This window comes from Taudactylus pleione, unplaced genomic scaffold (assembly GCF_031769625.1).
Source record: "Taudactylus pleione unplaced genomic scaffold, aTauple2 ptg000502l, whole genome shotgun sequence".
Classification (NCBI taxonomy): Eukaryota; Metazoa; Chordata; class Amphibia; order Anura; family Myobatrachidae; genus Taudactylus; species Taudactylus pleione.
Window position 1 is genome coordinate 5834462 of NW_028284904.1, and position 12857 is coordinate 5847318.

General features: G+C 46.1%; 1 pseudogene; it reads right to left on the reverse strand.

Moving 5' to 3' along the window:
• LOC148501810 (ovostatin-like) overlaps positions 1 to 12857 on the reverse strand; it is a 182618-nt pseudogene that overhangs the window by 89898 nt on the left and 79863 nt on the right.

The following is a 12857-nucleotide window of genomic DNA, read 5'->3' on the forward strand; positions in this document are numbered from 1 at the left end:
ATCTGACATTACTGAGTTTTGGTAGTTTTTCCATCAGTTATGCAAACTGACCATTTGCTGAAGTCAAAACTGATGGCTAATTGACCAAAAACCCAGCTTTAGAACAGTGGACCAACAATTGATTTTCTACAGAGAAGAGTAGAATCTACAGATTTACTGTACTAATGGTCAGTTTTACAAAAGACAAAAAAATCCATCACAAAACAACAGAAAACCCTGAGGCAGGTGAGTTTGGGAGAAGGATGTGTAGGCTTCATTAGGTTAAAAAGTTAACAAAGTGTTAAAACAAAAAACAAAAATAAAAACAAAAATGTATGGGTCAAATCAGTAACCAGTCCCAGACCTCTCAGCCTGGCTTGGTATTTGAAAATAGGAAAAAACAGAATGGGGTTCCCTTTATCCTACAAAAAAACAGCACTGGTTTAAACCAACCCGGAATATTAATGCCATAGCAGGGACACACACATATAGGGGCATATTCAATTTGACGCAAGGTTTAGAGAGGAAAAAAACCTCATGCCCAGTTCTGGATTACCGAGGGTATGCGCACTCCCGATACCCTCGGCATCCAATGTAAAAAAAAAGGTGGTCGCGGGGTTTTCAGATCTGAAAACCTAGCGCCACCTAAAAAAAATAAATAAATAATAATTCTGCACTTACCTGCCTGGGGGTCTCTGGTGGCCTCTGTCACTCATGGTTGCCTCCCCTTTATCTTCTCCCTGGAGAGGGGGCTGCTGGGAGGCTCCAGGGGCTGGTGGAAGGAGCAAGGGCTGTTGGGAGGGCACACTGATACTGGGGAGGGAGGGGCACACATACACCGGGGGGTCACACACACACACTCATGCACACACACACACACACACACACACACTCATACTCACTCATACACACTGACATACTCATCACTTCTGCAGAAGACCTGGTCCCGACGCTGGTTGCAGAAGACAGCATTCGGAAGGTGAGTATTACTGACTAATTAAGCTAATTGGAAACTTCCAATTAGTCATTAGGAGGGGTGCCGCCAGAGTCCCAGAGCATTTACCAACCTTTATTTCCTAAAATTGGGGATTATTAGAAAAAAATTGGTCGTTGGAGGTGCGCAAAAAAAAAAACCTTCCCAGCGCTCAAAAATTCAAAAACCCCACTCCTAATTGAATAGCACAAATACCACACCTGCAGGCAAAATCCACACACTTGCAGAATTTTACTATTCTTGCACCCAATTGAATATGCCCCATAGTGTGGAGTCCTGCTGCAATCACATTAACCAGCCCCAAACTGGTCAGTGAAGGGCTGGAACTCCTCAGAAAGTGGGGATCCTAAAACTAAGCTCCCCTCCTGAGGAACTACTAGCCACAGGCTGTGTCATTGGAAAATAAAAAAAATTAACACTGAACCCCACAAATATGCACTGTACATATTGTATAATGTGCTAGCAAGAAATATGAATAATTGGGGAAGCACTGATTGGCTGAGAGCAGACACTACCATAGCAATGGTCTGCTCTCAGCCAATCAGCGATTCCCCATTTAAAACCGATGGACTTTAGAGCTGCAAAAAAAAACATTTATCGGGTTTCAATTGAAGCCGGATGATAAATAATTGAAAGCTAATACCAATGGTTAGTAAATTTACCCCTAGGAGTAGGACACACAATGCACATGTGCTGCCAAGACAAGCTCTTCTATTTTCACAAACTTGGCTTCATCTTTTTTTAAAGTGCACTAAAATTTTAGACATTTTGGCAAAATACTCAAATTTTTGATTGGATGTACTTGTTCTAAAAATAATTTTAAGCTAGTATTACACATTTGATTATTATACTCTCTTAACAGGCTTTCCCCTAAGTTTACAGTTCTTGCCCTAGAAACCGATTTCTCCTTCCATATATTATATTCTAGTCTCCATGAGTGTAGATAAAGTGTTCTGGATACTTCATAAAGGAAGATAGGCACATTTTCAGTGGTCACACAGATTTCAGTCTTGTCCGTTATCCATTCCACCACTCACCATGAAGTAGATAGTGACATTGGTTGCTCCTTCACCAACTCCTGATGAGGAGAAGGTGTAGTGCAAATCAATATTAGGCTTTTTTCCACAACTCAGTTTCCCTTTAGGGCTTTTCAGCTCCAGGAAGCTCTCAGATTGTGAGTAAAAGCGATAAACGGTGTATTCAGCAGTGGGATAATTTGCATCTGGCCTCACGGAATAATAACACTGATCTGGGTTCTTGTAGCTGACCTGTGAAAGAGCCAGACAGGACATTCATTAGGTGCAAGGTAACTGCCAACATTTGAAGACCCATCCACGGAAAAGGTTTTCGTGCATTGTAGGCCGCTACGAAGATAGCACAATTTTCTATAACCAACTGTTTGCAGTAATCACCTTCTATATTATTTGAAGGATTACCCTACGCAAGTCAGGATTTTATCCAATGTTACATTCTATTAGAGTCTCACTGACCTGCGCCCCCCTGATCTATCCTGCTCTGGGCAGAGTTATCAATGCTTCTACTAAAAGTCTAGGGGCTCCTTCTCTGGGAGTTTCCAATTCAAATGGAAGGGGGTAGCTGAGGAGGAACTTTAATGACACCAACTACAGCAGTCCATACAGGATATGTTATTGCATCTAGAATATAACGTTTTGCACACTAAAAAGCAGATATTAGAGCAAGGTCAATAATGTTTGTATCGTACTCTTTAGAGCAGAATAGGAGTGCCCCCCTGAGAGAAACCCTACTGGTGTGGTATGGGACCCGGAGATTAACTCTTTCACTCCTTGGGCCTGATTCAGTACAAATCACATGGCTGCGATCGCACGCACCCGCTAGCTGCGAAAATATGCTAATGAAGGCAATCGCACGCCAAACACAGCGCTACACCAAGACACCCATCACTGTATAAAGCCGCCGAACCATTCGAACAGTTGTGGTTGACCGGACCCTACCTTACAAACTGCTAAACTTCCTGTCACCATCTAGATTCTAGACCTCTGCCAGCCAGGGCCGGTGCTACAATTAGGCAGCTCTAGGGCCGCCAGTCACTGGATGGCGCCGCTGAGTCCACAAAAATAAGATGGATATTTCTTTTAGTCTTTACCATGACTATTATTGACCAAGGCTGACACAGGAACTCCCCCAATCCCCAGCACTGCACTGTCACTTGTTAGTGTGGTAGAGTCAGCAACAGTGGTGGTATTATCAATTGGGGTCAGTATGGCACGGTATGATTTTGGGGCTCTGCTGTGTGGCATATTAATTGGGATATTTTTATATAGTATATTATGAATTTGGGACACTGCTGTGTGGCATATTATAAATTTGGGTCACTAATGTGTGGCATATTATGAATTTGAGGGAGCAGGGGCGGTGGGTGAAATGTTGCCTAGGGCGCTCTTAAACCTTGCACTGGCCCTGCTGGCAGCGCATACAATCGCAGGGGCTTAATTATGCACGCCCCTGTAACAGTGCTCAAACGCACAGGCATGCCTGTGTTCCGCAATCCACCCCCCTTCTCCTCCCCTAAATGGTCACTTCATGTCAATCACTATGCTATTGGACTGCGTGCTCACTGCGATCACTTCCCGATCTCAATGGCCGGCTCGCGCACTCAGCCGTGCAATCCAACCTTAATAAGGCCCCTTGATAGAGCATCTTATTATTATATAAGTCTAAATATTTAAGCATTGCGCAAAATTTTTCTAAATTCTTTATTTAAATTTGATCGCAAAACAACTTTAACAGTTCCAACAGAGATATTGTGACCGCACAATCAAACAAGGCCCAATACAATAACATGTTAGTCATGAATTCACATTAAACAACATGGCATCTCATGATGTAAACAGATGGGAATCTTCAATTCCATAATACTTATCTAATATCACACTGAAAACACAAAACATAAAGAGGTGTTAAACAAAGGAAAAAAGGGGGGAGGGAAGAAGTGTAGAGCGTATGCACGTAGAATAGCGTAATTGCAGACAGGCCTTCAGGCACTAATTAAAATAGTAGCGGAGCTGCAGGGCATAAAACAACAAGTTCAGTATATAAGACACTACAGGAGTATAAATCTCGGGAATCAGATCTTTATATGAGAAGGTGAGTTTAAAATCTAGCCAGCTAAACCACCTTGCAGTGAAGTCGGGTTTTTTTCCAGGGCCGTGCAGAATATGTCATCCATGTACATATAAAAATCTAACCTTTGGCACCAGTCCCAAATAGTAGTTGGTTGGGGGGGGGGGGATCGCCAATGAAGCGGAACTACTGCTTTAGCTGCGTTATTCATATGTTTTAGAAGAGAGTTTTTATACTGAGACAGAGGGATGGCTGAATGAAATAATAACCAAAAATCGTGGTTTGTAGGGACAGGAAAACCAAGAATATCTGATGCCAAGGCTATAACCCTGATCCAAAATGGTACAATCAATGGATAATCCCACCAGATATGGGACATTGTACCTCTCTCTTTCTTGCATCTCCAACAAAGGGGAGACACCCCCGGAGAGAACTTCTGTATAACACCTCATAATAACTTTATATTATGTTTCTATAACTTCTAAACTAGATGAGCATATGCTAGAATCAGTGGAGTAAATTCATCCCAGATGCCCGGAGGCAAGTTATAATTTGGTGCCCCCCCTGTCACAGCTGCTGACACTAATGTAGCAATTTGCATGAAGACAAGGCTATAGATAGACGAAGACAGCAGCTGATGGTCTGACATGGAGCTCTCCACTAGTGTACGGTGGTTTCTCAGGTGCCGTGAAGGGCCATGATGTTACAAGGTACATAGTTACAGCCCTAAGTGGGGTGAATATGTTGTGGACAATGGAGGAGGTGGCCCCTTCAGAGCTGGAGCCCGGCGACAGACTCCTCCATTGTCTCCCATAGTTCTGCCCCTGGCTAGAATACTGAAATATTTTATTATAATTAATTTGAATATTTTGGTTGCCATGTCTCTATCCCAAGCAACCTGAAAAGACGTCTCATCAAGAAGGGTAATGTCCAAAAGAATTTGGTAAATAGAGGAGACAACATGTTGGGGGGCAGTGCTGCTTGTACAAATAGACTTAAAGGGAGTTAAGGGGCTGCTGTATTGGGCCGTGTTTTCAAGAGAGGAAGCAAAATGGCATGTTTGTAGATAAAACCAGTAGTCTTGCCTAGTCAAACCAGCTTCACTGTATAATCAAAGGACTTGAAAAACCCTCCAGTGCCCCAACTACCTAACCTTTTTAATCCAAAAGCTGACCAGTTAAATGCTGCTTGTCCCAAAACACTGGGGCTAAAAAAGGAGCTGTGTATTATAGGGGTAAGGGGAGATACTTCTGAGGACACGCCAGGTCTTGCTCTCAACTTTCTACACAGTGTCAGAGTTGGTCCCACAATCTGGTGATCTGTAAAAGGCAATTTGGAGCACCACAGAATGGTATCCAAACACAAATTTAAAGAACTCATTGCTTCTCCAGGGTGTTCCAATTAGGGGTGTGCACCGGCCACTTTTCGTGTTTTGTGTTTTGGTTTTGGATCTGGATCTTTCTTCGTGTTTTGGATCTGGATTGGTTTTGCCAAAACCACCCTTCCGTGTTTTGGGTTCTGGGTTTTGTGTTTTGGATCTGTATTTTTTTGAAAAAAAGCATAAAAACAGCTAAAATCACAGAATTTGTAGGTTTTTCTGCTCCTATGCTATTATTAACCTCAATAACCTTAATTTCCACTCATTTCCAGTCTATTCTGAACACCTCACACCTCACAATAGTGTTTTTATGTCCAAAAGGTTGCACCGAGGTAGCTGGATGACTATGCTAAGCGACATGAGTGGGCGGCACAAACACGTGACCCATCTAGGAGTGACACTGCAGTGGCAGGCAGGATGGCAGTTAGAAAAACTAGGCCCCAAACTGTACATAATGCAAAGAAAAAAAGAGGTGCAAGATGGAATTGTCCTTGGGCCCTCCCACCCACCCTTATGTTGTATAAACAGGACATGCACACTTTAACAAATCAATCATTTCAGCGCCAGGGTCTGCCACACAACTGTGGCTGAAATGATTGGTTCGTTTGGGCCCCCACAAAACAAGCTGGCAATTAATGTGTCCCTGCACAAACTGGCTCTACGGAGGCAAGATGTCATCCTCATCCTCCTCATCCACCGATTCCTCACCCTCTTCAGTGTGTACATCCTCATCCTCACAAAGTATTAACTCGTCCCCACTTGAATCCACCACCACAGGTCCCTCTGTACCTTCTGGAGGCTGGTCTCCCTGGAAGAGCTGATAATTCATTTTGATGAACATCATCTTCTCCACATTCTGTGGAAGCAACCTCCTACGCCTTTCGCTGACAAGGTTCCCGGCTGCACTAAACACTCTTTCGGAGTACACACTGGAGGGGGGGCAACTCAGGTAAAATAGAGCCAGTTTGTACAGGGGCCTCCAAATTGCCTCTTTTTCCTGCCAGTACAGGTATGGACTGTCTGACATGCCTACTTGGATGCTGTCACCGATGTAATCCTCCACCATTCTGTCAATGGTGACAGTATCATATGCAGTGACAGTAGACATGTCAGAAATTGTTGCCAGGTCCTTCAGTCCGGACCAGATGTCCAAACTTGGTCCTGCCTGCCCTGCATCACCGCCAGCGGGTTGCTTAGGATACCTAAGTTTTTTCCTGGCAGCCCCAGTTGCGGGAGAAAATGAAGAAGGAGCCGTTGACGTGTCACGTTCCGCTTCAGCTGACAGTGTGTTCACCAGCAGGTCTTTGCACCTCTGCAGGCTTGTGTCGGCCGGAAAGAGAGACACCACATAGGCTTTAAACCTAGGATCGAGCACGGTGGCCAAAATGTAGTGGTCTGATTTCAACAGATTGACCACCCTGGAATCCTGGCAAAGCGAATGAAGGGCTTCATCCACAAGTCCCACATGCCGAGCGGAATCGCTCCGTCTTAGCTCCTCCTTCACTTTCTCCAGCTGCTTCTGCAAAAGCCTGATGAGGGGAATGACCTGACTCAAGCTGGCAGTGTCTGAACTGACTTCACGTGTGGCAAGTTCGAAGGGCTGAAGAACCTTGCACAACACGGAAATCATTCTCCACTGCGCTTGAGTCAGGTGCATACCCCCTCCTTTGCCTATGTCATAGGTGGATGTATAGGCTTGTATGGCCTTTTGCTGCTCCTCCATCCTCTGAAGCATATAGAGGGTTGAGTTCCACCGCGTCACAACCTCTTGCTTCAGGTGATGGCGGGGCAGGTTCAAGAGTGTTTGCTGGCGCTCCAGTCTTCGGCACGCAGTCGCTGAATGGCGAAAGTGGCCAGAAATTTTTCGGGCCACCCAAAGCGTCTCCTGCACGCCCCTGTCGCTTTTCAGAAAATTCTGCACCACCAAGTTTATTGTGTGAGCAAAACATGGGACGTGCTGGAATTTGCCCAGATGTAATGCCCGCACAATATTGGTGGCGTTGTCAGATATCACAAATCCCCAGGAGAGTCTAAGTGGGGTAAGCCACTGGGCGATGATTTCCCTCAGTTTCTCTAAGAGGTTGTCGGCGGTGTGCCTCTTACTGAAACCGGTGATACACAGCGTAGCCTGCCTTGTAACGAGCTGGCGTTTCTGAGATGCTGCTACTGGTGACGCTGCTGCTGTTGCTGCGTAAGGTGATACATCTACCCAGTGGGCTGTCACAGTCATATAGTCCTTAGTCTGCCCTGTTCCACTTGTCCACATGTCCGTGGTTAAGTGGACATTGTGTACAACGGCATTTTTCAGGACACTGAGGACACTTTTTCTGACGTTTCTGTACAGTCTCGGTATCGCCTGCCTAGTGAAGTGGAATCTAGACGGGATTTGGAACCGGGGACACACTACCTCCATCAATTGTCTAAATCCCACTGCACTAATGGCGGATACCGGACGCACGTCTAACACCAGCATAGCAGTCAAGGCCTCAGTTATACGTTTTGCTTCAGGATGACTGCTGTCGTACTTCATCCTCCTCGCTAAGGACTGTTGGAGGGTCAATTGTTTAGTAAAAGTAGTGGTGTTCCTACTTCCTCTCTGGGATGATGAACGACTCCCAGCAGCAGCAGCAACAGCAGCAGCGGCAGCAGTAGGCGTAGCAATGCAGGATCCTCCGGAGGAATCCCGGATAGGAGAGTCAGTCATGCCAGTGATATGGCCTGCAGGACTACTTCCGATCCTGACTAAGGAGGAAATTGACGAGGAGGGAGTTGACGGTGTGGTTTGCAGGCGCTTGGATACAACAGGACAACGGGATTTAGGTGTCCCTGGACTGCTTACGGTCTGAGCCAAAGTTTCTGAACTTGACAGTAACTTTTTATGAACGCGCTGCAGGTGCCGTATAAGGGAGGATGTTCCTAGGTGGTTGACGTCCCTACCCCTACTTATTTCACCTTTACATATGGTACATATGGCAAGACAGTTGTTGTCCGGATTTGGATAGAAATATTGCCAGACCAAAGAGGTGGAATGTTTGGTCTTCTGCCCAGGCATGACCGTGATGGGCTTTTTCATCCCACGGACAACAACTGTCTCCCCCGGAGCCTGATTTAAACAAACCACATCACCATCAGAATCCTCCTCGCCAACTTCCTCCTCAGCGCCAGCTACACCAGTATCCTCATCCTGTTGTACTTCAACAGTGACATCTTCAATTTGCATATCAGCAAGTGGACTGTGGGTGCTCCTTTCAGCACTTGCAGGGGGCGTGCAAATGGTGGAAAGAGCCACCTCTTCCCGTCCAGTGCTGGGAAGGTCAGGCATCGCAACCACCACCACACTTGGACTCTCTTTGGGGATTTGTGATATCTTCTTAGAAAGCACAGTTCTTCGCTGTGCTTTTGCCAGCTTAACTCTTTTGATTTTTTTAGTGGGAGGAGTGCTTCCATCGTCATGTGAAGCTGAACCACTAGTCATGAACATACTAGGGATCGACCTTAGCCGTTCCTTGCCACTCCGTGTCGTAAATGGCATATTGGCAAGTTTACGTTTCTCTTCAGCTGATTTAAATGTCTTTTTCAAGGTCATTTTCCTGAACTTTGCCATTTGGGATTGTATGTGCCCTCTACTATGACATTGGGCATCGGCCTTGGCAGACGACGTTGATGGCATGTTATCGTCTATGTCATGACTAGTGGCAGCAGCTTCAGCACTAGGAGGAAGTGGTTCTTGATCTTTCTCTATTTTATTTTTATCGGAGAAAGTTTGGTCCTCCATTTATGTTATATCGATTTGATATATACGTGCGGCTAAACACAGAAAATAAATTTTTTTTTGGTTCGGACTGGAGTGTACTTTGTGGGTTACAGCACCCTTTAACGGTCAAGCCAGCCGGCCCTTTACTTATGACACAGGCGCACTCTTGGCACTACTTTGTTGATGCACGTGCGGCTACTGCGCACACAATTCACAAACACAGAAAATAATTTTTTTTTGGTTTGGACTGGAGTGTACTTTGGGGGTTACAGCACCCTTTAACGGTCAAGCCAGCCGGCCCTTTACTTATGACACAGGCGCACGCTTGGCACTACTTTGTTGATGCACGTGCGGCTACTGCGCACACAATTCACAAACACAGAAAATAATTTTTTTTTGGTTTGGACTGGAGTGTACTTTCGGGGGTTACAGCACCCTTAACGGTCAAGCCAGCCGGCCCTTTACTTATGACACAGGCGCACGCTTGGCACTACTTTGTTGATGCACGTGCGGCTACTGCGCACACAATTCACAAACACAGAAAATAATTTTTTTTTGGTTTGGACTGGAGTGTACTTTCGGGGGTTACAGCACCCTTTAACGGTCAAGCCAGCCGGCCCTTTACTTATGACACAGGCGCACGCTTGGCACTACTTTGTTGATGCACGTGCGGCTACTGCGCACACAATTCACAAACACAGAAAATAATTTTTTTTTAGGTTTGGACTGGAGTGTACTTTCGGGGGTTACAGCACCCTTAACGGTCAAGCCAGCCGGCCCTTTACTTATGACACAGGCGCACGCTTGGCACTACTTTGTTGATGCACGTGCGGCTACTGCGCACACAATTCACAAACACAGAAAATAATTTTTTTTTAGGTTTGGACTGGAGTGTACTTTCGGGGGTTACAGCACCCTTAACGGTCAAGCCAGCCGGCCCTTTACTTATGACACAGGCGCACGCTTGGCACTACTTTGTTGATGCACGTGCGGCTACTGCGCACACAATTCACAAACACAGAAAATAATTTTTTTTTTGGTTTGGACTGGAGTGTACTTTCGGGGGTTACAGCACCCTTAACGGTCAAGCCAGCCGGCCCTTTACTTATGACACAGGCGCACGCTTGGCACTACTTTGTTGATGCACGTGCGGCTACTGCGCACACAATTCACAAACACAGAAAATAATTTTTTTTTTGGTTTGGACTGGAGTGTACTTTCGGGGGTTACAGCACCCTTAACGGTCAAGCCAGCCGGCCCTTTACTTATGACACAGGCGAACGCTTGACACTACTTTGTTGATGCACGTGCGGCTACTGCGCACACAATTCACAAACACAGAAAATAATTTTTTTTTGGTTTGGACTGGAGTGTACTTTCAGGGGTTACAGCACCCTTTAACGGTCAAGCCAGCCGGCCCTTTACTTATGACACAGGCGCACGCTTGGCACTACTTTGTTGATGCACGTGCGGCTACTGCGCACACAATTCACAAACACAGAAAATAATTTTTTTTTGGTTTGGACTGGAGTGTACTTTCGGGGGTTACAGCACCCTTTAACGGTCAAGCCAGCCGGCCCTTTACTTATGACACAGGGGCACTCTTGGCACTACTTTGTTGATGCACGTGCGGCTACTGCGCACACAATTCACAAACACAGAAAATAATTTTTTTTTAGGTTTGGACTGGAGTGTACTTTCGGGGGTTACAGCACCCTTAACGGTCAAGCCAGCCGGCCCTTTACTTATGACACAGGCGCACGCTTGGCACTACTTTGTTGATGCACGTGCGGCTACTGCGCACACAATTCACAAACACAGAAAATAATTTTTTTTTGGTTTGGACTGGAGTGTACTTTCGGGGGTTACAGCACCCTTTAACGGTCAAGCCAGCCGGCCCTTTACTTATGACACAGGCGCACGCTTGGCACTACTTTGTTGATGCACGTGCGGCTACTGCGCACACAATTCACAAACACAGAAAATAATTTTTTTTTTGGTTTGGACTGGAGTGTACTTTCGGGGGTTACAGCACCCTTAACGGTCAAGCCAGCCGGCCCTTTACTTATGACACAGGCGCACGCTTGGCACTACTTTGTTGATGCACGTGCGGCTACTGCGCACACAATTCACAAACACAGAAAATAATTTTTTTTTTGGTTTGGACTGGAGTGTACTTTCGGGGGTTACAGCACCCTTAACGGTCAAGCCAGCCGGCCCTTTACTTATGACACAGGCGCACGCTTGGCACTACTTTGTTGATGCACGTGCGGCTACTGCGCACACAATTCACAAACACAGAAAATATATTATTTTTTTAGCACTTGGGGGGAGCACCCCTGATGGACAGAGCACCCCCTGGACAACACTACAGCACCCCTTTAGGACTGGGACACTGCACAGGACTTTGGAGTGGACACAGCCCCTATGGAGAACTGACTGCACAACACAGTCCAGCCAGCCCCTATGGACTTTGAAGTAGTGGACACAGCCCCTATTAACAACAGCAGCACAGCACAACACAGCCAGCCCCTATGGACTTTGAAGTAGTGGACAACAGCAGCACTACACTACACTACACTACACAGCACTAACTCCCACCCTCCCTCTTCACTGTCCACAGCCGAGTGAGAAAATGGCGCCGACGCGGGTACCTTATATAGGATCCAAAACCCGCGAGACTCGGAAGGCGGGATGATGACGTTTTGCCTCGATGTCAGATCCGAGTCAGGCGGGAAAAGTCGAGCCTGACTCGGATCGGACTCGGATCGGGGGGGCTCGGGGGGGTTCGGATTTCAGAAATCCGAACCCGCTCACCCCGAGTTCCAATACCAATCTACTATTCTATGAAGGACAGTGGCCTGATGGTAGGCCGAAATCATGGGAAGATGTCTACTCCTCTTGTGTCAGAACAAGAACTGGTGTTTAAATCTCAGCTTCCTACTTCTCCACACAAAGTCTCAAATAATGATGTGGATTGTCGATAAGTATAGGGCGGGAAGGCTAATAGGTACTGTTTGGAACAAATATAGTAGTCTAGGAAGTATATTCATTTGTACTACATTCATTATACCTAACCAGGAGAATTTCTGCGAGAGCCATTTTTATAAGGTCTGAACGAATCTTGTTCAGAAGGGGGAAATGATTTAAGGTGCGCAATTTGGCTAATTTCAGGAAATTGTTGCTGATAGCGCCACAAATGTGCGCACGCATCGTGCCATGTGATTACCTGTACCTGCATATGCTACTGTACGCTATGGCGTGCACTTTGGGCCTGATTCAGAGCCGCTCGCTATTTGCGGTCATTCGTTCTAAAACAAGGGGTGGCTATTCAAATGAACCGTTCGCTAATTGCGGTCTGTTCACGCCTCTAAGTCTGAACGAGCGAGCAAAACTTGCGGTTGTAATTTTGAAAAATATGCCCCCTGGCCGCTCGCATCCTACGTCATGTCTGCTATTTATTAGATTAATCGAGCACATCGAACAGCGTATGAACTGCTCGCTATTCTTGTGGCTGGTTTTTTCAACCGCTATTTTGCGAGCAGTTCGGGGTAAAAAAAAACCAAGTGACGTGGTCAATGACGCTGCTGTATTAATTATGCACTCCCTTAAAAAGCCCGTTTTGACCTTTAAGCACGTCTGCGATCTAA